Consider the following 23223-nt stretch of genomic DNA (forward strand, 5'->3'; position numbering starts at 1 on the left):
GTAATTTACCTAGCAAGGTTTTACAGTTTAATTTCTCCATTGTGCAGGGGGATAACCCCTTAATTATAGAGGAGGAAGTAGCCCTAAGCCCCGGACAGAGGGCGAGGGCTCACAGAGAGCCGCAGAGAGCTTTGGACCCCCTCTTCCACATCCTCGATCTGGGTTACTCACTCCCTCCTTGCTGTGGCCATTGTGCCTGTTCATTAACACTTGTGGGGTGTCTGGGCTATTGCCAATTAGCGCTCCGCTCCAAGTAATATTTCCTGGCCAGACCAGCTCTACTGGTGGAGACTTATAGGCGTCTGGGCCCGAAGGATGAGGGGTGAAGGGGGGAGGGGGTGGCACAAACTGCCAAAACCCAAGGGACCCTTTCCCTTTACAGACTGGAAATCACTTCATAAAATCGTCCCAACTTGTGGAACATTTAATGCAAAATCCATCTCATAACAACTTTGGTAATTAACATCCAGACTGAGTGCTTGCACAGTCAGCCGTAATGACAGACATGAGCAAATATTGACCTAAGTTATATAGGGTCAAATATATGAAAACTGCAAAACTGTCCATCATCAAGTTATTAAGTTGTGTGTTGGGTCTGAAGAAATGTGCAGAGGGTTTGGGTTTCTCGCTTCTTTTAAATGCAGTTTAACTCAAAGTGACAAGTGCCAAAAACCTTAATGGAAGATCGTTTCCAAACTCGGGGAGCAAGTTTTAAGGCGGGTAAGATTTTCTCAAACAAGTTAGAGCTGAAACAATTACGTTATTAATTAACTGGTAGATCGACATAATTAGCAACTATTTTGATTAGACATTTTTATACAAATAAAGGTATTTTCTAGTTCCGGCTTCTTAATTGTGAGGATTCACAGCTTTTCTTTATCCTATATGACCATAAACTAAATCTTGTGTTTTGGACTGTAAGTTGTAAGAATATGCCATTGGAAGACGTCACCCTGGTGCCAGTGAAATTTGTGTTTCCACTACAGATTTGCATAAAACTTAAGCAATATCTTTGAAATGTAGGTAAAACAAAATTATGAGATGAATGCGTTTCCGTTAGGGATGTTCTGCGATAATATTCCAAGAAGCATTGTGATGGATGTTCAAAACATTCGCAGCTTTATTTCTATTGCAGCCACCGCACCAGCTGTCATTATTTCCAATCCAAGGTTATGTAGGCATGTTATGAAGCCAGAATGGAAAGGTGAGCCCCTTATATGTGGGAGCGGCCACGTATTAGGGATTTCTGGGAGGTGATAGTCAATGATTTCACAGAGGAATTGTGGATTCAAAACGTCTGGATGATTGGCTCAACTTTTGAAGAGTTATGTGATGCAATAACACCTCTTGTAGCTCCTGCTGCATCATGAGGGAGCCAGATCCTACAACTGCATATTGATAGCATCATGTGACCTAGAAAAATTCAAAAAAGGGTTTCCATTGCAGTTTTTCAAAATATGGCTTTTCTGAATTTCCTAAAATACCGCCTCATGTGAGTGTAAAAACTTTTTTCAAAATTGACGGTTTTCCATTAGGCATTTATTATATTTGCAGTTTCAATTTGCTTAGTTAAAGGGTTAATGGAAACCTGCCTAGTGATGACAATTATATTTGAGATGGCCACTATTTGCCCCAACCCTTGTCAACAAGGGGGGTTCTTCAGGCCCCTCAGGACCCACCTCCCTGCGACCATGTCCAGAACATTCAGCCATCAAAGATTTATGTTCTTGTGTGCATGCCAAAAGACGAGAGGAAAGTTTAATGTCTTGTAGGACTTTTACGACACTGTCAGAAAATACTGAGTAACTGATGCAAGGGAAACTGCCATCGAGCTGTTTTTGTAGGTGTGCGTTGAGTTAAGTCAATACTGGACAGCTTGTGATTTTGTGAAATGAGCTATGTGTGTGTGTGTGTGTGTGTGTGTGTGTGTGTGTGTGTGTGTGTGTGTGTGTGTGTGTGTGTGTGTGTGTGTGTGTGTGTGTGTGTTGTCCTGACTGGTTAGCATCATCAGCTTGTCATAGCTGTGGAGACATTGTAATTGCCCCAGAACTTGGCCGTGTGGCAGATGGAACAACAGCAATAATACAATGTATTCAATTCATGTGACTCACCTCTCCTCACAACCAGGACAGCCGACCTGAACAAACCCAGCCAAATCTTTATCATTTCTTGCTGTATTTTTTGTGGTAAAGAGTAAGTGAAAGATGATGTGCATGTTTCAGTGTTGCCTTTGTTACACACTGGTAACTCAATACTTTTTACACACTGGCAATTTGTGCTGCCCTTGCCACTCACGAGAGTGTACACTGGGAGGAGGAACAGAGCAGGTTCTGTAGACTCATGTTCAGCAAAGATTGCTTGAGAAATATTTTCCCTCATAAAATTATTGCTTGAGATGCATTCTGATTTAACAGGTATAGGTTTACAAGTCTGTGTTGTCCTATTGCAATAGCATTTCAAGATATTCTTAGAAGAATAAAATATTTCTAAAGAATTTAATGCTAATAAATCATGTCTTTAAAAGCTGCAAATGCAACATCCAACCATGCTTAACGCTGGCGCAACATCACTTTTCTTGTTCTGCTTGCAGACATATGTATTTAACCTTTAGACCTTTGAACCCGAAGCAATTTTGTGTGATTTCTTTTAAAAAACATGAAAAAATATCCAATGAGCAACTTCATAAGAAACAAATTGCAAGAAGTAGATAGGTTAAATGTCTAGGGGAAAAAAAGAAAAGTCAATGGAAAAACTATACTTATAATTAGCATAATTAAATATTTAAATTTATCTTACAGAGTAATTTTTTTCTTATGTAAACCTTTGAACCTGAAACAAATTGGTACATTGGTTTCTTAAGGTAATTTCCTTGTTTATTTGATTTCTTTTTGCTAATTTTCAGGTAATTTTGTTGAACTTTTTTTGTTTGTTTGTTTTTTGTTTTTTTTTAACAATTTCTTTTATTTTTTTTGTTCATTTTTTCCTAAATAGCTCTTTGCCTTCTTTACATGTTTTGAAAGAAACTGGTACCGTTTTACCTCTGTCTTTCTCTTCCACTCCCACACTCTCTCCCTCATTCTCCCTTCTCGCACTCTGCTGCCACACAGTTACTAGCACCATTAGGCTGTCATAACACGGCACATATAACCTGAGGTGATCCCGGGACTGAGTGAACCGAGCGTCCCTGGGGGCGAGGCGCTGCGGCAGCCAGGCAGGATTGCTACCTCATGGTCTCGGGTGATGGGTACCACATGTAAGCAGAGGCAACCGCTGGCCCTAATAGGAGCTGACAAGTGGCGGTCTGACAGGGGGAGATCAGATGGCTTGGGCTGGCCTATCGCTATAGAAACAGAGCTCTGTGTCTATAGGGCCGATGGCAGAGTGCTTTGCTTTAAATAGAGGCTTTGTGCAGAAGAAACACTCACTCATGGTCCCCCTCCTGCTTCGTCTCTCCATCATTCTACAGCGACACTAGATGCTAGAGTTCATATGTTCCCTCATCTTTAACTAATCCGTTCAATTAAAGGCTCCTGGAGAGTTTTCCACCTCTAATAACTATGGAGCTATTTGTCTATGAGGAGGTCCACATTTTGTTCATGCCATGCATGGGTTACATGATACACAGTCAAGCCAATAGTTTCTTTTCTACTGCTACTACTTTAGTTGATGGTAACAAGCCAACACAGACAGAGAACCAAGAAGAATGCCAGATTGTAAATGTGGATGTAAACAATGTTGTATTTAAAATACTTTTAAAAATCAACTTTTAAAGTGTTTTTTGAAGGTAATGCATGCAACACGCTTGTTAAACCTAAACAACAAACAGTATTTGTGGGCGGTAACACTGAGCATTTATTAGAAAACATTAAGTTTCAACTAGGAAGAAAAAGAAAAAAATGTTTGGTTTTGCCACATAAATTTTTATCCTTTTATTCTTAAATTATCCATGATAAATTCTTTTTTTAGGATGCCAGTGATAAAATCAGTGTTGTATTTTTTATGTACACTCATCCTGAATTTGACGCCTGCAACACTTTCCAAAAAAGTTGAGATAGGGGCATGTTTACCATTGTCTTACATCACCTTTTCTATCAGCGACACTCAGTAAGCATTTGGGAACTGAGGAAACTAATTTGTGAAGTATTAAAAGGTAAATTTTTTCCCATTCTTGCTTGATAAACAACTTCAGTTGTAGTTGCAGCAGCTGTTCCATCGATCTGATAAGCTTTAACCAGATCAACTGATCAATCACTGTAACTCTGAAACTGCTGCAGAGTGGGGAAAAAAAGAATTCATGAAGAGTTCAGCTTGTGTTGCATTCATGGAAACCCAAAAAACGTCAGAATTTAGAAAGGGTACACAAAATAAAAAAGAAAGGGATATACATTTCCTTTCCCGCTGCTGTGGCTCAGGAGATAAAGCAGGTTGTCCACTAATTAGACCGTTGGATGTTCGATCCCTGGCTCTCCTAGTGAACATGTCGAAGTATCCTTGGGCAAAAAGCTGAACCCCAAATTGCTCCCAATGGCTGTTCAGTTGGTGTGTCAGTGTGTGTGAGCATTTCAAAACTAGGTAGCAAATAGCACCTTGTACAGTAGCCTTGGCCACCAATGTATTAACGTGTGTGAATGTGACTTGTCGTGCGGATATTGCTCTAAGTAGTCAAATGACTAGAAAAGCACTATGTAAGTGCAGGTCCAGTTACCATTTACCATGAGGAAATGTCTTGTTTTAAAAAGTTATCATCATATTGCCAGGGCTCATCGGCATCCGTAGAACTCGGATAAATGTTTCTCCTTGACACCAACAACACCACACAAGAAGAAGTGCTATCAGCAAGCCATTAGGGAACGTGAAAGAATCACAGCTTTTCTGGAGTGTCAACTGGTACTGATGCTGGGAAAATAGGACAGTGTAATTTTCTAACATGGTGCATCTTATGAAAGTACAGCTGAACACTGGTGTGTGGCAGTATGTACAAGTATGACGTTTGACCCTAAGTACCTCAGACGTTTTGCTACTACTGTCTTGGGTTGGTTGACAGAAAAGATCTCAAAGGCTACCTGAGACATGCAGGGTGAACAGTAGTGTCGAAGTACTGATAGTTTTGATGGATGAAAACCGGTAGTTGCATTGTGGTAGAACATTTTTTTCTAAGAAAATCCACACTGGAGATAAAGCCACCATAATCACAACTGTTTATCTTCGTTGCTGGAGCCATAATTCATCTCCCCTATCCTAAACCACAGCGCACAGTTCCACTTCACATGTTTGCTGTGAGCTCTTAATGTGGTGCATTTAAAGAGAAGATTAAGAATAATACAGTGGCAGCATGTGGCACCCTTTCCCCACAGAGAGAACAAGAGTTGGTTGATGAAGATCACAACTGCACCACATGTGGATCATTATCAAGAGCCAGGCAGGAACCGTTCAAACTTCAATGTGCTCTCAGATTGGGGCTTTGAAGCAGGGGAAAAGGAAAAAATGCTTTCTAATCAGGGCCTCGCAAAAACAAAAGCCACAATGCCTAAACTCCAAGACGATCATCTCCAACCTTAGGAGCCAGATGGTTTGTGTTTGTGTGTTTCTATTGAAGGGAAACCCAAATGAAATAGTAAAAGAATTATACGATAAGTCAGTCTGTAGTCATTTGTTTGTTTAGTGCATAAAAGCTAGGGTAAAAGTTCCCATTGGGGATTCTTCAAGACGTATAAAACATTTTCTAGGTTTAATAAATGGAATTCAACACTGGAAACAGGCTGTAAAGACAATTTACCAAGGGTTTTTCCCCCCTGTTTTGAATCGAGTCAAGATAAGCATACAAGTCTTTACCCTGGATTTGCTCTGGAGCCTGGAGTTTGGCATGAGTCCACACTGTAATTGCTTCACTATGTTCCCGCTCAATTGCGCCGTCACTAAGACTGAGATAGCATATGGAACTCTCTCCCGTTTTCAAGCGCCTTATTTTAGCCTTCCAAAAAGTCGAGGTTTGATGAAATCCCACTGTTATCATCACTCTTGTAGTCTAAGTAAGAAATACCGGACACTGTCTTCAATTTGTTCCCCAAATGTTTCACTTGGGGTGTTGATAGATGCTCTCTGGCAGTATTTCAGTGCAGAAATGGGCTCAATGACAGAGTGCAGTGGCCTTTACTCAAAACTCCTTAAGTATGGGTCACCAAGCATGGACATGTTATTATAATACAGAACAGATATAATTAGAATGTATGATGTTTTAGTTTTGTCTCTAGTATGATTGCACAGATTCACATTATTTAACATCTAAGTCACAAATCATGATGCCATTTGTTGCAACAGAGTTAAAGTCAATTTAAGGCCATTTAAACAGCAAAATTTCTTCCATGAAAAGTTAAACTTTTGTTGTGGTTTGGCCTTTCATTGACATGACAGTGGTGGTTTGGGGGCCTGAAAATGCAAACTTTTGAAACTGGGTATTAGTGTGTAATCTTTTGAAAATGCAGCATTTTCTGTCACTGTGTAAATAATAATAATGCATTTTATTTATAGGCGCCTTTCTTGGCACTCAAGGTCACCTTACATCATCAACATAAAAGCAGACACAATATTAAAAAGACAAAATAAAATATAGAAATACAATATAGAATTAGACAATGCAATTGTGATCAGAGGGAATAAGCCAGTTTAAACAGATGGGTTTTGAGTTTGGATTTGAAATGTGGTAGTGAGTCTGAGTTATGGAGGTCAGGTGGGAGTGAGTTCCAGAGCTGGGGAGCAGAGCGGCTGAATGCTCTGCTCCCCATGGTAACAAGATGGGCGGGGGGGATGATGAGATGGATGGAAGAAGAAGATCTGAGGGTGCAGGTGGGTGTAGCATGTGGAGGAGGTCAGAGAGATATGGTGGGGCAAGGTTGTGGACAGCTTTGAAGGTAAGGAGGAGTATTTTGTAGTTGATGCGGTATGTGATGGGGAGCCAATGTAGCTGTTGTAGAATAGGTGTGATGTGATGGATTGAAGGGGTGCGTGTAATGATACGTACAGCTGAGTTTTGGACCAGTTGTAGTTTATGGAGGGTTTTATGTGGAAGGCCAAAGAGAAGAGAGTTGCAATAATCTAAACGGGAGGTGACCAGAGTGTGAACAAGAACAGCAGCTGAGTGAGGAGTAAGAGAAGGACGAAGCCGGTTGATGTTACGAAGATGGAAGTAGGCAGATCGAGTGATATTATTGACATGGGAGGCGAAGGAGAGGGTGCTGTCGAGGATGACACCCAGACTCTTAACCTGAGGGGAGGGAGAGATGGAGAAGTTATCGACGGGTATAGAGAAATTATGGAGTTTGTTTAACATAGATTTTGTGCCTATTAAAAGAAGTTCTGTTTTATTGCAATTTAATTTAAGGAAGTTAGAGGTAAACCAGGATTTTATTTCAAGGAGGCAATTGGTGAGGGACGAAGGTGGGAGTGTGGAGTTAGGTTAAATGGTTAGTTAAATGGGTAATGCACAGATCCTGTTAAAACGGTGATGTCACGGCTGCACTTAGCTCACATGCATTGTGTTCTTCTATGGTGTGTCATTACAAAGTTACACCACCAACTATTGGCCTAGCTTTTTGCGGATCCATGTTCACAAGGATTGTTTTCATAATATTATAATTTGAACACATTTCTTCTTTTAGAAGCAAAGACTTTACCGTTTTTAGTAGGGCCTTTCTTGTCTAAACATGGTGTTAGAAATGTACTTTCTCAAAGTCGCAGTACTCCAGTTGGTTCTCACTCCCAACTTGTCAAACAGCGCCGCTTTGTAAGTGATGTCAGTGTCAGAACCTGATGAAAATATGCACCTTTAGCAGCAGTTTGATATGCACTGGGCAGTGACTGCTTTTTGGGGGATGCACTTTCAGCAGGTAGTGTTCTGTTCAGGACTTGGGCCAGTAGCAAGAGAGCTGCTCACATTCTGGCTGGTACTTTGACTAGCAACATGGCTAATGTTTGCATCCTCACCACTGATGCTAGTTTTATGTTGTGTGCGTCTAAATAATGCAGATGTTTTAACCTGCTTTTTAGACGCTGCAGTACTTTGCAACATACTTCATGTAACACGAGTAGAATCTCTCCTCTCTGTCTGACTGTGAAAAGTGACCTCAGATGACTTCTGCTGTGATTCAGCGCTATAAATGAAGTAAAATAAAATACATTTGAGTTTTCAAGTGGAAAATTTGAGTTTGAATTTTCAAGTGGAGTGCTGGGTCTCGCTGGGGTGGGAGTATGTAAAATCAATTCAAGGAATTTTTACTTAAGACAAACATCATCCACTGACTATGACATTGACATCAATTTTTCATGAAGTAAAACTTTATTTTCACATGCACACAAAATTGTGCTTTCCACTCTCCTACGAATGAGGCCCTCCTCATCTCTGTAATCACAGCTCAGTCGCCCAGTCTCAGGTTTCATGGGGAGCAGGGATATAAGGGTTCAGGCTTTAATCAGAACCTGCATGCTTTAGCTACATTTTCAACTACTTGATTGTAGTGCTGTCATCGCCATTTCCATTCTATTCTTCATTTGCTTTAACCCCCCCCCGAGCAGCCTTTCACTTGGATTGGATTGTTACATTTTTGACATTTGCGTGTTTTGACATAGTTGCTGAAACACTCAACGAATATATCTGAGTAGTTCAGAGCAAATGAACACAATGCGGTCCAGATGCAGAGCGGCAGTATACTGTGAGCCAATCCAGTGGATTAAAATAACAGTCACTTCCTCTCTACTTACTCCATACACGGCAGAGATAAACCTTATGTTTTATGTCTCCATTGACATCTTCAGAGTTCTTTCACCCATCATTAATTGTTCAATCATTAAAGTATCTAGTATGACAGGTAGACCTTTTGTGATCACTAATGGCTTTGCTTAGCTTTGACAGACCTTATTGAACACTGTAAATACCTAATGAACTGTCCATATTCTTTTCATAATCTTCTCCGGGCATTTGATGAAGGCATGTTCTGTATCAGTATACTAACCAACTCATAATCAGAATTTGGGAATTTTAAAACAATGTTAATTCAGTTCAATTTCAGCAGAGAAATCTGTTTTATATCTGTCAGAGATTTATCAGGCCTGACCCTTACACTAATATTAGCCTTTGCCACAAAGTATTTGAAGGCAAAAGAGACGAGGAGGTCAATTTGTAGTTTTTCCATCCTCTGACAGTGTTATCTAGGCTGTTGAAATCGCTCTGGGATTGTATGAAAAAAACATGGCCCTCAGTGTGCAGTCCTATTAGCAATTACCGCTCGAGTTTTGATGCTGCTTCTTGCTTCAGACATCACATTGTTTCACCTACCATTATTTTTGGGGAATATCATTTAAAAATTATAAGAATTATAAGAAATATATTTTTAAATATGTAATTAGGATAATTCTAATTTAAGTTTTTCCCTTGCTTTTATAAAATTTCTAAATCTATTAATTTCTTGCAATTTGTGGAACATTTATTGCTTACTGCCTTTTTTTGTCTCTTTTCTTTTTTTAAAATCGCACCATTTGCTCAAGGTTTAAAAGTTTAAATACTTGTAAAAGACGAAAATCTAAACTAACTTTTTTTTTGCAGTTTGAAAAAAAGAAAACATTACCGAGCTGCTCATTGCCTTTTTTCCATGTTTTTTTTTTTTGTAATAAGAAATCACACCAATTTGTTAAGGGTTCAAAGGTTTAAATACTTGTGAAAGACATCTGAAAGCAGCACAAGAAAAGAGATGTCGCTCTAGGTTTCAGAGGGCTAAACATATAGCTAATAGAATTACAAGTTAATTGCACATTGTAGTGCATGTAACTCTGAGATGCAGGATAAAAACCTAATTAAACCAATGTGTTTAACATTTTCTGTTTAATTTCTCCTGTTTGTCATTCATTATTCCATCATGTAATCTGCATATTGAAATATTCTAATTACTGGAAGTAACCCCCCCTCATGAATAAAAGTTCCCAAAGTGCAGAGCGTCTTGCTGATGATTGAGAGCCCTTCCCAACATATCCAGCGTCAGATAAAGGAGATTCCCCCACAGACGCACCCCGAGGTGACTCAACTCTCTCGATGTCACACCAGAGAGGCGGCGTGTTGGCTAATTTTATCCCACAATGCATGCTGTTTGTCAGTGCAGCTTTCAGTGACAAATGATTCCTTATCTTTAGGGCTGTTGTTTGTTGTTGCTGAGTAATGTCCTGGCCACTCTTGTCTCTGGAGCCTTTGGGGGGGCTTCAGCTGCCCCACTGTCAACTGTCACATTACAGTCATATGTGCATGTGAACGCACCTGAACACACACAATCAAAGACACGCTGGACTTTAAGTACAGCTCTGCACAAAAACAAACTTTCTTTGATTTGTACACAAACTCAGGTGTCGTTTAGCCCGCAGGCGAACTGTTTTCTGTTTGCCATTTCCTCTCTGACTTCAGCCTGATGGCCTTTCCATTTGCCTGCGCACAATCTAATGAAGACGGACATGTAGACTAACACAGAGCGAGCCCCCTTTCTCTTTCAATGTTGCAAATCCCTCTCCTTTATAAACGCTTCGACCCCGCTGCCAGCGAGGGACTGATGAAAGCGACATGTGTTACTCATAGGGCCCCTTGTTTATTTGATTTCCATACTTGCATTAAGGCTGAGTAAACATATCAGCTGCCCTCCAGGCTGCGCAGAGATGCAAGCCTCTGCCGTTCAGATTCCTTTCACAGCACCATCCATGCTGCCAGAGGGAGCTGCAGGGAGGAGACGGAGATCTCCCTGGCAAAGAGTGAATCACTGATTCATGTCAGTCAGCACACAGATAGTAGAGGAGGGATTCTCAACTGCTTTGCTTGGGGGCCACTTTTGAAAATTGACAGGAGGCCAGGGGCCAGTCACAGTGGCCCCGTACATGTTTCTAGGATTTTAGGAAGTTTCTAGGATTATCAAGCATGTCTAGGTTTTTAGGTTGTTTCCAGGATGGATTTTAGGATATTTCTAGGATTTTAGGATGTTTGTAAAATTTTAGAGAGTTTATAGGATTTTAGGATGTTGCCAAGATTTAAGGACATTTATAGGACTTGGGGACTTTCAGATTTTAGGATGTTTCTAGATGTGTAGGACAAATTCAGAATTTCAAGACATTTGTGAGATTTTATGATGTTTCAGCCATTTAAGGATATTTCTAATATCTAAAGATTCTAGGAAGTTTCTAGGATTTAAGGACATTTCTAGGATTTTAGGATGTTTTGAGATTTTAGGACATTTGTAGGATTTTTGCACTTTCTAGGATTTAAGGAAATTTCAAGGATTTTAGGATGTTTCTAGGATTTTAGGATGTTTCTAGGATTTTAGGATGTTTCTAAGATCAGAAGATATTTGTGGGATTTAAGGACATTTCTAGGAGTTTAGGATGCTTATAGGATTTGAGAATGTTTCTAGGAGGTTAGGACATTAGGGGCTTAGTTAGGACCTTTGTCGGGGAATGCAGGGGATCCTCCATTGGCACTTTTTGAATAACAGGTTTATTACAACTATTTTGATGCTGTTGTATGCACTCGGGTACCTTATGTGTACTAAAATACAAAAACAATCCCAAGTGTGAATCACTTTATGTTTACTGTGATTTAGAAAATGATTTCGGGGGCCACTCCACATCCTATCAGGAGGCTGATTTGACCCGCCAGCCAAAAGTTGAGTATCACTGTAGCAGAGGGAAAACAATTGGTTGAGCTTTATGTTTGACTCTTTACAAAATAAATCAAGAAGAATGATATTTTCAGTGCAAAAAGGAGCTTTTCTGTTTAGAAAACCTGGCAGCCCACAACAGAGAAACATTAAAATCACGTTTTGTGAGCTGGCAGATCCCAGAGGTTTAGAATTCCCAGAATTCCCAACATCGTTAACTCCATGCCCTCTTCTTCTCCCTATTTCCTTTCCTCTGCACCTATCACTTGATCAGCTCTTCACTTCTTCCTCTCTTGCCGGAAGGCAGGCAGTCTTGTTTATTGTTTTTCTATCTTAACCACAAGACAGGAAGGGAAACTGATGCTGTTTAAATTGACCAATAGCACAGTACACAGGTCTGACTCCATGTCAATTCACAGATGTGAAAAGTGAAAATTTTAGCTTTTTGTTTCTTGTCTGCACCTTTTCAGACCACTGAGCTTGCCATGCTGAGCCGTGGGACTACTTTCCTTTCACTGACTGTAAAAAAACAACCAGGATGCTTCAATAAAGAGCCTCATGTCAGAGAGGGAGATGGAGAAGGAGGCGCTGAATGGAAACTGTCTCTCCACAGTTCTTTCTCATCTTGTCCGTGCAGGGTTTGAAAGCAGCGGCACAAGCCTGTGCTGTTAAAAGTGCTGTAAAAAGCAGTTGGTTCATAAATCACTCCTCTGTCGTCACTGTGATGGGTTAAGAGTTGTCCTTCTCGAGTAGCTCTTACAATAGAGTCTGACTAGCTGAAACAACAACAGATGGAAAACAAGTCAGCAAGCATGCCAGTGAGTTTACTGCTCACAACTGCAGGAATATAAGGTCGGCTGATGCTGCTCCACACAGTGTTTGATCAAATGAATCAAATGAAAAGAAAGAGGCTATTTAAGTTTAAGCTCTGAATCAAACCTTCCCCCGTTAAGTTAAATTATTACAGAAATGCTGAAGAGAGAATAGGCTATTGTTTATTTCAGTTTGGATATATGGATGCATGTCCTTGTAGGCTAAGTAAACAATTTTTGGTTTCAGTTATTGCCTTAAACTAGGGATAGCCTGGGGTCATTGCAGTGTGAACTGCTAACCCGAGTGTTGTTATTGTTTCTTTTGTTGCATCATTCATTAGGTTTATTCATTCAGATTTATTCATTAAGTTTCTTAACCTCATCTGTTGGAAAAAAAAACTGTTTCACAAAAGTTTGAATTGAACTGTGAATTTTTTTGTGTCATTAGCAACCAAGCTAAGCTGATGAACTGAAGAGTTTGCAAGCTTGCAACTCAGAGAACTATTTTTTTAATGTCAGCCTATGAGCAAGCAGCAGGGGACATGGAAGAGTCTGACATCTGTTTCAGCAGGTTAATGTTAAATCCTTCATTTACCCTATTTATGTGTGTTAATGTCTGTTTTTAAGAGCTCCGCTTAGGCAAATTCCTACCCGCTGTGTTGACATGGCAATAAAAAATTGAGTTGAGTTGAGTTGAGTTGAGCAGAATTTAGGAGATGAAGGCGATTGAGGAAGGAAGGGAAGGCATTTTTTTTTTTTACCATCTCTCACCTGTGGTGTATTGAGGTAGTTGAAGCCAATTATCAGTGTAGAGCAGTTAGTTTTTACTGATCAGCTTACACTTTTAATGAAAAATAATTTTCGCTAAGAATAACTTGGTGTCTCATAACTGAGAAGAAGACATGAAGCAACTTTAAAGAACAAATTGCTCAATATATATGTATATATATATATATATATATATATATATATATATATATATATATATATTCCCTAGCTTTTTAAAAATAATTTTCTAAATCTACTAACTTCTATTTGCGACATTTTTTGCTCATTGCCTTTTATCCCATGTTTTTGAAAGACAAACTTAAATGCTCAGTGTTCAAAGCTTTCAGTACTTTTGAAAGGTGTCTGAAAGCAGCAAGCAAAAACTCATGTCGATCCAAATTTCAAAGAGTCAAATTGAGGGATGATTTAAGTGGTGATTTTGGATTTTAGATGATTTATAGTTATGTTCAGTTCTGACAGTGTATTTCAAGCCAGATCACCTTATTGTGTCAAGAGTTGGTTAAATCAAGACTCTTGAAACGAGATGTGTTTCCGTTTAGCAGATAATGCTAACCAGAGCGACTTACATAGGGCCAGCAGAAATGTTTTCAGGGACAGAGGTTTCCGGCTTTGTGATGGATGCTCTAAGAGGCCTTTTGAAAATATTAAATATCACATATAATAACCACTATCAACTTTATCTTTTTCCTTGTAAAACATGGACCCTAAAATGAGGGTCACTTCACAAAAAGAGAAGGAGCAGGGCAGCATTATCAGACTGTTAGGGAGGGGTGGGGGGTATCACCTGAGAGCCAATCCAGTTGGTCGGAGGCCCTCTGACCTGCTTCACAGCTGTTTCTTGTTAGTGCTTTAAAACAAATTCCCAGAGTGAGATGGTTTCCACGCTCAATCCTGCCCTGAAGAAAGAGGCCAGACAAGAAGGGGGTTTATAAGACCCTGCTGCCGCTGCTGCTGCTGGTGAGAGTGTGTGTGCGTGTCTTTGTGTATGTGTGTATAAACAGCGTGGTCTCAACGTTTTATCTTATCGGGATAGATGACCTGAGAGCATTGGGGCCTGCACTGAAGATGCTCTGCCCTTTGTTATGAACGCCACCAACAGTCAGCTGAACGAGTCTTAATTTCTTTTAAATTTGAAAGCCGTTAACTGAGCTTCAGCAACACTCAGAGGATGTTTACAGTCATTTAGTGAGAGTCGACCTTTGATTCAGCTGGTTCTGAATGTAAATAAAGCTTATATCTGATGGTACAAATGGATGGTACCAAATCTATTTGACGGTTTATTCTCACCTGTCAGCAGACTTTTCAAATACTCCAAAATGGGTCAGCCTTTTAATGCAAACACACATGAAGGGAAAGTAGAGGGATGCTCTCAGTGTCCTCCAGTTAAGTCTGAAACGGGCCACATGTTTTTAGAGCTCTTGTAAACTTTGCTGCTATTAATGTCAGCATGAAACAAATGGATATCAGCCGTTTATTTAATTTAAAAAAAGCATGCTGATGGGTATAAACATTTTTAGGAATTATTTTAACCCTGTGAAACCAGGAGAGACATCATTTTTCTCGTGCTGCCTTCAGACGCCTTTCACGAGTATTTAAACCTTTGAACCTCGAGCAAATTCTTATGATTTCTTTCAAAAACATGGAAAAAAGGCACTGAGCAACTAAGTGATAAATGTTCCACAAATTGCTAGAAAAGAATAAAGTTTGGGAAAAATGTCTAGGGAAAAACTTAGATTTATAATTATCATAATTTTGTTTTTAAAATTACGCTACATAATTATAATTTTTATGCAGGTTTTCCTGGTCATTTCCTTGTTTTGTTTCTTTAATTAATTTATTTTTTTAATATATTTTTAAGTTTATATAATTTTTGAAACATTTTTTCTGTCGTTGCTCATTGCTGCCTTCCCAAAGATAACCACGCAATACGATTTTCTAACATTAAGTCAACTCAAGTCTTGTTTGCTACTTTTTTTTAAACTTTTTTTTTTAACTTTTCTTTCTTTCTTTCTTTCTTTCTTTATTTGTTGTTTTTTTTCTTGTTTTTTATTTTTATTTTCTACTAATTTGCAAGTCATTTTCATGTACTTTCTTTTTTTTTTTTTTTAATTAATTTCTTGCTAATTTTTATCTTTCGTTGCTCGTTTCCTTCTTCCCATATTTTGGAAGAACTCTTGCCAATTTACTCTGGTTTCAAAGGGTTAAACATGAATTATTTCCCCCCAAAAAGAATTTACTTCTGTCTGCCTAAATCCATCTGTGTCTTAAATAACATTGGTGTTTTAAAAGGGGAAATGTTGTGCATCATTCTGTGAGAGCATAGACACATCTAACAGACTCAGCATGGCAGTTTGATGGAGACCAGGCCAGGTCTGTCCAGGAGATCCTCCCCAGCCTCCTGCTCGGGCCTGGAGAGCAATCTCCCCGGGGGGCGCCTCACCTCATGGTGACCCCCAGCTGAGACGGCTTCAGATTGATGTGCGCTGCCTCCCTCTCCCACACATTGTGAGCTGTTTTGGGTATTTCCTCTGCCTTTTCCTTTAAAGAAAAAAAGCCCTGTTTACAAGTCGTGCAAGGGGAGTGCTGAGCTTGCGCTGAGGATGCCGTCATAGGGTGCAGAGGACGCTCTTTGTGCGAACTGGCAGCTTCTCCGTCAGCTGTGTCTCAGGGGTTAAAGGGCTCATGGAAGACAGAGGAAGGCTGTGAGTTCCCGCCGTTTGAAGTGACTTGGCTTCATTGGTGCGTTTACACTTGCGAGGAACTGGCAAGCAAATGCTGTTCAGACCCAAGAAAATGAAGAGACTGATGAAGTCGCGCATGAACTGAGTTTGCATGTGTTCTTTTGATTAATGTGAATAACAGGAAACAAATAATAAAACAGCAAGCAGCAATTCAGAGGTTCAAGCCAGCATGGACCTCTAAAACATGAAAGCTGGGAAGGATCCAGACCATTGACAATGTACAACATCTACATTAAAGATAACCAGTAGGTTTTACAATGATTGTATAGAGGCTTTACGTCCAAGTCTGTGCCAGGCCACACTCTTCTTTGTCACTTCCTATTAGTCAGTTGCAGAAACAATTTTGGGACATGCTTCAATGTTGGAGATGTTTGTACAAATTGTTACTGATTTATAGCCAAAATTTTGCCCAAGACCAACGCAGTTGTTTGGAAGTGGTGATGCCCCCATTGGACAATTTACAAAATAATTTTACAAACGTGATTCAACATTATTAAGAAACATATCCTGCAAGTTTTGAAATTGTTAGCCAAAAAAATTCTGATTCATAGTTTAATTTGTGTTATACAAAGCCCATTTTTGCATTTGTAGTGCCCCCTTATGGACATTTTGAATTACACTTTCAAAATATGTTAAAGGTACCAATGAAGACATTTCCTGCAAGTTTGTGATGTTTGGCCAAATGGTTTCAGAATTAGGTCTATTCTGAGCCTGGCCCCCTCTAAAGTTCATTGGTCAATATCTTTGAAATGCAGTGAGATATCAACAAGCTTTCGATAAGCTTTGGCAAGCTTTATGCACTGATCCACAGAAATTTTGGTACAAATCCAACCTATGGTTTAGGAATAGATGTCAAAAGATGTGTATTTCAAAGAATTAAAAATGGCAGAAACCTTTACCATGGAATGTTAAGGGTTCTTAGGGTTCTAAGGGTTATTCGCAGATCACATTGCGCTGCACTTTTATGTGGCCTTTCAAAGACTGGATTATGGGACCATAATTATAGCACCCCCGTCAGGCCAATTGGCATCATATTTGTTTAGCAGCATTCGTACACAACTTCTAATCATTAGTGAAAGTTTCATGTCGTAAAAACAGTAGGGTTTCATCTCTTCAGGCTTGAACCCTCTTATAGTAACAACTCAGTATTTCAAGCATCGCTCCACATAGTGGGCAGCACAATCGACTCTCTAGCTGAGGTTTTATCTCGTCTTTCCTCGCATCCTCCTGAATTGAAATCACCCTCCAGAGCAACAATAACAAACGTGGTGCATTAATTACTTGATCAGCCCCACACCTGTGCTCTAGAGGGGCCAAGCGATAAATCAGAAGTCTGCACGGGACGCTGATTATCCTGACACCTCATCAGTCTTCGCAGAGAAGCCCACTGCCTGCCACAAGGAGAGGCTCACTAAGCCAAGCTACTTGTATGGTTACATCATACATTCACACATGAAGGGTACACTGAGGCCCACTAAACACTGCGGCCAGGTGATGCATGGCGGTCGTTAGGCAATCATCTCTGGGTGCTGCTGCTGGATGCCTCTGATTATACCACCCCATAGAACAGTGATACCCGACTTTACTGTTCTAGAATCCTAGAAATGTGCTTGAATCTAAGAAACCTCCTAAAATGCTAGAAATGTCCTAAAATCCTAGAAATGTCCTAAAATCCTATAAACTTGTTAAAAGCCAAGAAATGTCCCTAGGAACAAATCCTAGGAACAGAAATGAAAGAGACTGCTGCAGCTGGCTCCTTGCCTTCTGTCATTTTGCAAAAGAGGCCCCCAAGTAAAGCAAGTTGAGGATCCCTGTCTTTGAAGATGAAAACTTGTTCCTGATTTTTGTGGTATTGGTTGCCATCAGTGGGCTGAGATTGTAAAATGTTGCTAGGGAACTACAATTTCTTAAAAGCAGTCTTTTTTCAGGCAACTCACTAACATTTTGGAAGTGCAAGACAAAAGCAAGAGTCTCCCCAGTGCCCTGTTTCCCTTGATACCTATTTTACACTGAATGGACGTTAGCACAGCCAGCTAATGGCAACCCAGGTGAGATAAGGTCTTCATAGCACTCAGTCTTAACAACAATTAGGAGAGGCGGTGCAGCACCTTATAGCCCAGGTGATGGATCATACTGGTGGTGGGTTCGTGGGGTTGACGCTGAGACTAAGGAGTGATTGGCTGAGGCCGGCGTGCAGATTTGACAGAGACTGATCACAGAGGAGAGAGGCCAGCTGGGTCTGAGTGGGATCTGTAAACACAGAGGGACAATCGCAGCAGAGGCCCAGGCAGCACAACAGCACCTTTGCCTAAACAAAACAATCATAGACAGTAATCTAGGCATGAATTGAATGTCAGTTTTGCTATTTGGCAGATTTAAATCCTTCAATTCAATTTTATTTATAAGGCTCATTATCACATATCACAGTTTGCCTCAGAGGGCTTTACAGCATGCGACATCTCTCTGTCCTTAGTTTATGTATGTGGCAATAACAAGCGCAGCCACAGGCAGAATCACAGCATCAGCACAACCATGGCCACGATCCGGGCACTGCCATGATTTGAGAAATCTACAGGACAAGAGAGCACAAATGCTCCAGAGAAGAAGTTAGTGTTATGCAGTAATGGGACATGAATGTTTGCAGATGAGGAGAGAGAGAGGGAGGGAGGAGTACTGTGTATCATAGGAAGCCCCTGTGTACCATGGAAACATTTTGTACAATGAAAGTGTTGAGGTTCAATTCCCAACCCCAGGAAAAACTACTGACTAATAACCATTGTTTTATTTGAAATCTAAACATTGGATTTCATAATATGCTATAAAAAAGTTACAAGCTTCCAGCACCATGCCTTCGTTACAGTGCTGACTCAACCCCTCTGGAAAACAACTGTGTTAGTCTTCCGAGGGAGTGAGTGTTTGATGTGTACATCATAACATACACAGACTTTGCACGCGTTCACAGGGACTAATGAATTTCCGCTCAAACCATCTTGTGTCATTACCGAGACCATTGGCCTAATCCACTTACCTTTTGCCCAAAATCCCCCTATCAATAAAAAAGGTATCATTTTACCCTCCCTGAGGGCTGTTAAAAGTAAAGAGCCACTCTGTTAAGACTTCCTTTCATAGATGGCAGTGGTTCCGTGCTCTCCTGTAAGCCTCTAATCCCTCTGTCGCCATCACTCGCCCATGCACTGCCCTAGAGGAAGCGACGTCTTGCAAAGTAAACCTGCAGGTTTCGTGTTGTGTGTGTAGCGCAGGATTCCCGGATTACGCTAAACATACACTTTTTATTAACCTTGGGCATAACACTTGCTGTAGTGTGTTTTGTGTGTGTGCATGTTTGTGTGTGTAAGTGTCTGTGTGTGTGTGTGTGTGTGTGTGTTTAAGAAAGGCATATCTGTTGAGCCTCAAAGTAACACATTTGTGTTTGTCTCCGTTGCTCTTGATGGTTGCTTACTGAGAGCGAACTGCAGAACAAATCTGTATCTGTGTGTGTAATTGTGAGTGTGTGAGTGTGTATGCATGCACATGAGCATTTGTGTATAGCTGTTGGCACGGCGCTGTGTAGTTAGGATCCAGGCCAACTTTTTCTGCTGGAATTTCCTGTCTGAATTGAGCACCCCCACCTCTCTTACTCCTCTGCTCTTCACTTCTCTCTCTCAGTGCTTTGCTTTCTTTCACTGCCGCTTTCTCTCAAAGCACGACAAAAGCCTTTTTTTTTTTTTTCCAAAATTATTCCTGGCCCTGGCCTCTCAGGGCATTATTATTGTCGTTGAGTACTTCCTTGAAGACATGAGCCCACTCCATTCTCCACTTCAGTATGGTCCTGATCTCGGCTTCATTTGGTCATAATGAGAGAGTGCTTTTCCGTCTTGTGTCTCTGAGTCATGAGACTCGGAGGGGCCTTTGTTAACATCGAACACCTGGCATTGTCTTTAGTGCGGGATCAAACTGGGGCTTTAAGATGCTAACTAAAAAGCAGGGGGTGGCAGGATGTTTGGCACGCCTGGAGCCTCGTTATAGGGGCTAGGGGGCAAAGATATGTTCAGTCTTAAAACACGTTACGAGAGATCAGAGCAGATATGGTGCCTGAAAACGACCACCAGTCAAAGGTTCATGTGGGCTGGATTGATTTATGATATAAAATTACACCAGAACAAAAACCCCTCAGTGCGCTGTGCATGGCGCATTTGACTACATTTTGAGTCCTTGTCATGTTTTTTACAAAATTAACACCTTGTAGTAAAACATAGCCTAGCTGAAATCCTAATGAACCAAATCCTAATGGACCTTCAGTAAGAGTTTACGGACACCTGACGTCAGTATGACAGTAGAAAGACATTAAACTCCTTTGTTTAAATGCCTTTCACAAATGCTTAATCAAAAGCATTGAAACTTTCAACATCTAATACAGCAAGTTCCCTGCAACTTTTTAATGAAGTCAAGTGAAAATTTAAATAAATGTATAAATAAAAACAGCTCCCTAAAGTTTTACAAATTAAAAGTCCCTCCCATGCTGACACTTTCTTTGCCTAGATTGCAGTCTGGCCTCCCTGGTGTTGGTTGAGTGCAATATACACTCTTTTTCATTAATGAATTTAATCAGGTATCATCAAAGGCCGGTACAGATAATTGTCAAAATGGCAAATATCGGCTCCAATAATCGGACATGCTGATAATCTGTCGACCCATACTCTACTACAGTAATTCTGAGTTCTTGTGGTATGGACACAACAAAAAGGGTTTTTAGATCTATAAAAAAGTCCCTACGGTTTGAAAAGTCCAAATGACCTTTATTGACTTAAAAATGAGGCATCATGGTTAAGAACCAGCACTGCATTGGAAAGTGGTTCCATCAGTAAGGGTTTGTGGTTTCAGGTACTATTGAGACAATGAAATACATTTCAGGAAATCCATTTTGGGCAGTAAATCCATGGCTTTGGAGACTTACCAGATGCCAAAACATTGCACAGTGCTTCACAGTACTCTAAGACCAAGTTTAAGACTCTTATAAAGCTATCAAGGTGACCATTTTATCCTCCATCTTAATGTCACATTGTGGCAAAAGTTGAGACACGTTGTGCTAATGTTGGTCTGAACAGTTCTGTTCTGTTCTGTGCTGTTTTGGATATGCAGTATGAGGCCCAGGGTGGAGTAACCCTGCATGCCAACACACCCAAAGGGGACGTCCCGGCGGTAAATCAAGAAACTGAGGCGTGTGAATCGTCCCGGTCACGTACCTGTTGGTAGCTGTCTCTGCAGCCCGGGAACAATGCAGCTGTCTGGGTGATGGAAGGGCCTGTTCAGCCCTTATCACCCCCACATTCAGCACCCCCAAACTGGGAGCGGGCAGTGGAGGGAATTGTCTTCTGGGGCTTCTGCTTGGTTCAAGTTATTATTGTGTGTTTGTGCATTTCATTATAACTTTTTCAAATGGATAAACTATATTCCATCACTTCCATCAAAAAGTTAATTAAAAAAAATGGAGTTCTTCAGTGTGACAGTTTAATTGGTCAACTCTCCAATACGTCTAAATGAAGCCTCTGTGCTGGCCTGACTTCCAACACATCCTCGCTGTCTTTGTCTCTGTCTCATCTCCTTGTCACGTGCCCTCTTGCCCCTCTCCACCAGAGATGTGCCAGGCAGCACAAGCAGGGGGCACCGCTCAGACAAAGCCCCAACTTCTGGCTCCACTTGTGAAACAAAGCTCAAACTCCTTTTCCCAGCTCTTGCTCCCTCTCGCTCATTTACTGGGTGCCTCTTTTGGCTTTGTAACACACAGTTGACTCGGAATTGGCCGCCTGTCTTGCGCACAAAAGCTTGGGAGGGTCACTGGCTGAGATCCAGCCGCATAGATCTTGATAGAAACACAGAGCTCCTTGGCCTGGTGAGCTCAGAGAAGAGAGGAGATGAGGAGTGCGGGGCACCAGAAGGAGTTTTACAACTCACTTTGGCTTCACAGACAATTTTCACTATTCAGAGAGTGCAGTGGAACATATTGAGTTTAACACTTATATTACCTGCAGACATCCTGTGATTTGTTGTGGTTTTTCAGGGTGTTAAATCATTTGACTTCTGTTTAAATCTGCCATGTCTGTAATTTCTGAGGTCAAAATCCCAGCTGAGATGCATGCTGAAGACAGAGATCCTCTGACAGTACTAATCATTTTTTAAGCTCAATTTTAAAAATCTGGGCCTGTATTCACAAAGGGTTTTAGTACTAAGAGTTGCTCTCATTGACAGCATTCAAAGAAAATTTACAGAATGTTGATGTTTTCTAAGAACTTCTCCTTAAAACATTTTTGTTTACTGTGGCTTTCCAATAACATGTTTTGCTTGCTTTTGCTCTTCGATTGTCTGTGTTTGAATGAGATTTTATGTTTTTTTTTTAAGTATTGTACTTCATTTCATTTTTCTGTGCCCCTGTAGAGAACTTTGAATTGCCTTGTGTCTGAAGGGTGCTGTATAAATAAACGTGCTTTACCTTAAAGTTCAGACTAGATTCTGGTAAAGATAAAAGTTATTCACAAAGCACTTTAGTTTTTAAGAGAGCTCCTAAGATGAAAAACTGTTAGGAGTAGTGAAGAGGACTACGCTAGGCTCAAGAGTTTTTTAAGCAGAGTAAACATTTGCAAAAAGAATAATAGGTAGGAGAAATATTCTTCTTCAATATTGGATGATTTTATGAAATGCTACAGATTAAATAGTGCATTGATGTTTGTGCTTGATTCCTTTAAAAATTTACCCACATCTCCAACAAAACACAATAATGGTACATAATAATAATAATATTTGACAAATGTTACAGTGCAGCAGTGTGATCACCCAAAAAGCACGTTCACAGTATTTTGACACAGTTCATTTTACTGCCACAGGGTGTCCGCATTTTGCAGGCTCACACAATGCCATATCTGTGACAACCAATCACGTCTGTTAAAGGAATGTGTCATACCTAGCAACAGGGTTAACAACACCCCCTAAGGTAAAAGGTTCCATCCCTTCCTTACTCAGAGGTGCTCAGAGACCTTTCCTAAATCACTCCAAAGCTATGATTCTTTGTTGGAAACATTTAGGCTAAATAAGAAGCTCCCTGAGAGTATTCTTAGAATATTTTTGAATACGCCCTGTGGTGTTTTTTATGGCAAGTGATTTTTTTTTTTTTTAAATTTCTAGACAGATACTCATCTTATTTTCATTGAT

General features: G+C 40.3%; 1 protein-coding gene across 2 annotated transcripts in view; it reads left to right on the top strand.

The window, feature by feature from the left end:
* gli2a (GLI family zinc finger 2a) overlaps positions 1-23223 on the top strand; it is a 114078-nt gene that overhangs the window by 40930 nt on the left and 49925 nt on the right. The window contains exon 1 of one of the 2 annotated variants that reach the window (XM_088082863.1): positions 14149-14236. The exons of the other annotated variant lie outside the window; for it this stretch is intronic. The gene's annotated coding sequence lies outside the window, so the exon portion shown is untranslated. Of the gene's footprint in view, positions 1-14148; positions 14237-23223 lie in introns of those variants that run through there. 2 annotated transcript variants of the gene reach the window in all.

Source organism: Plectropomus leopardus, chromosome 10 (genome assembly GCF_026936395.1).
Source record: "Plectropomus leopardus strain MGB_pleo_1.0 chromosome 10, ASM2693639v1, whole genome shotgun sequence".
NCBI lineage: Eukaryota > Metazoa > Chordata > Actinopteri > Perciformes > Serranidae > Plectropomus > Plectropomus leopardus.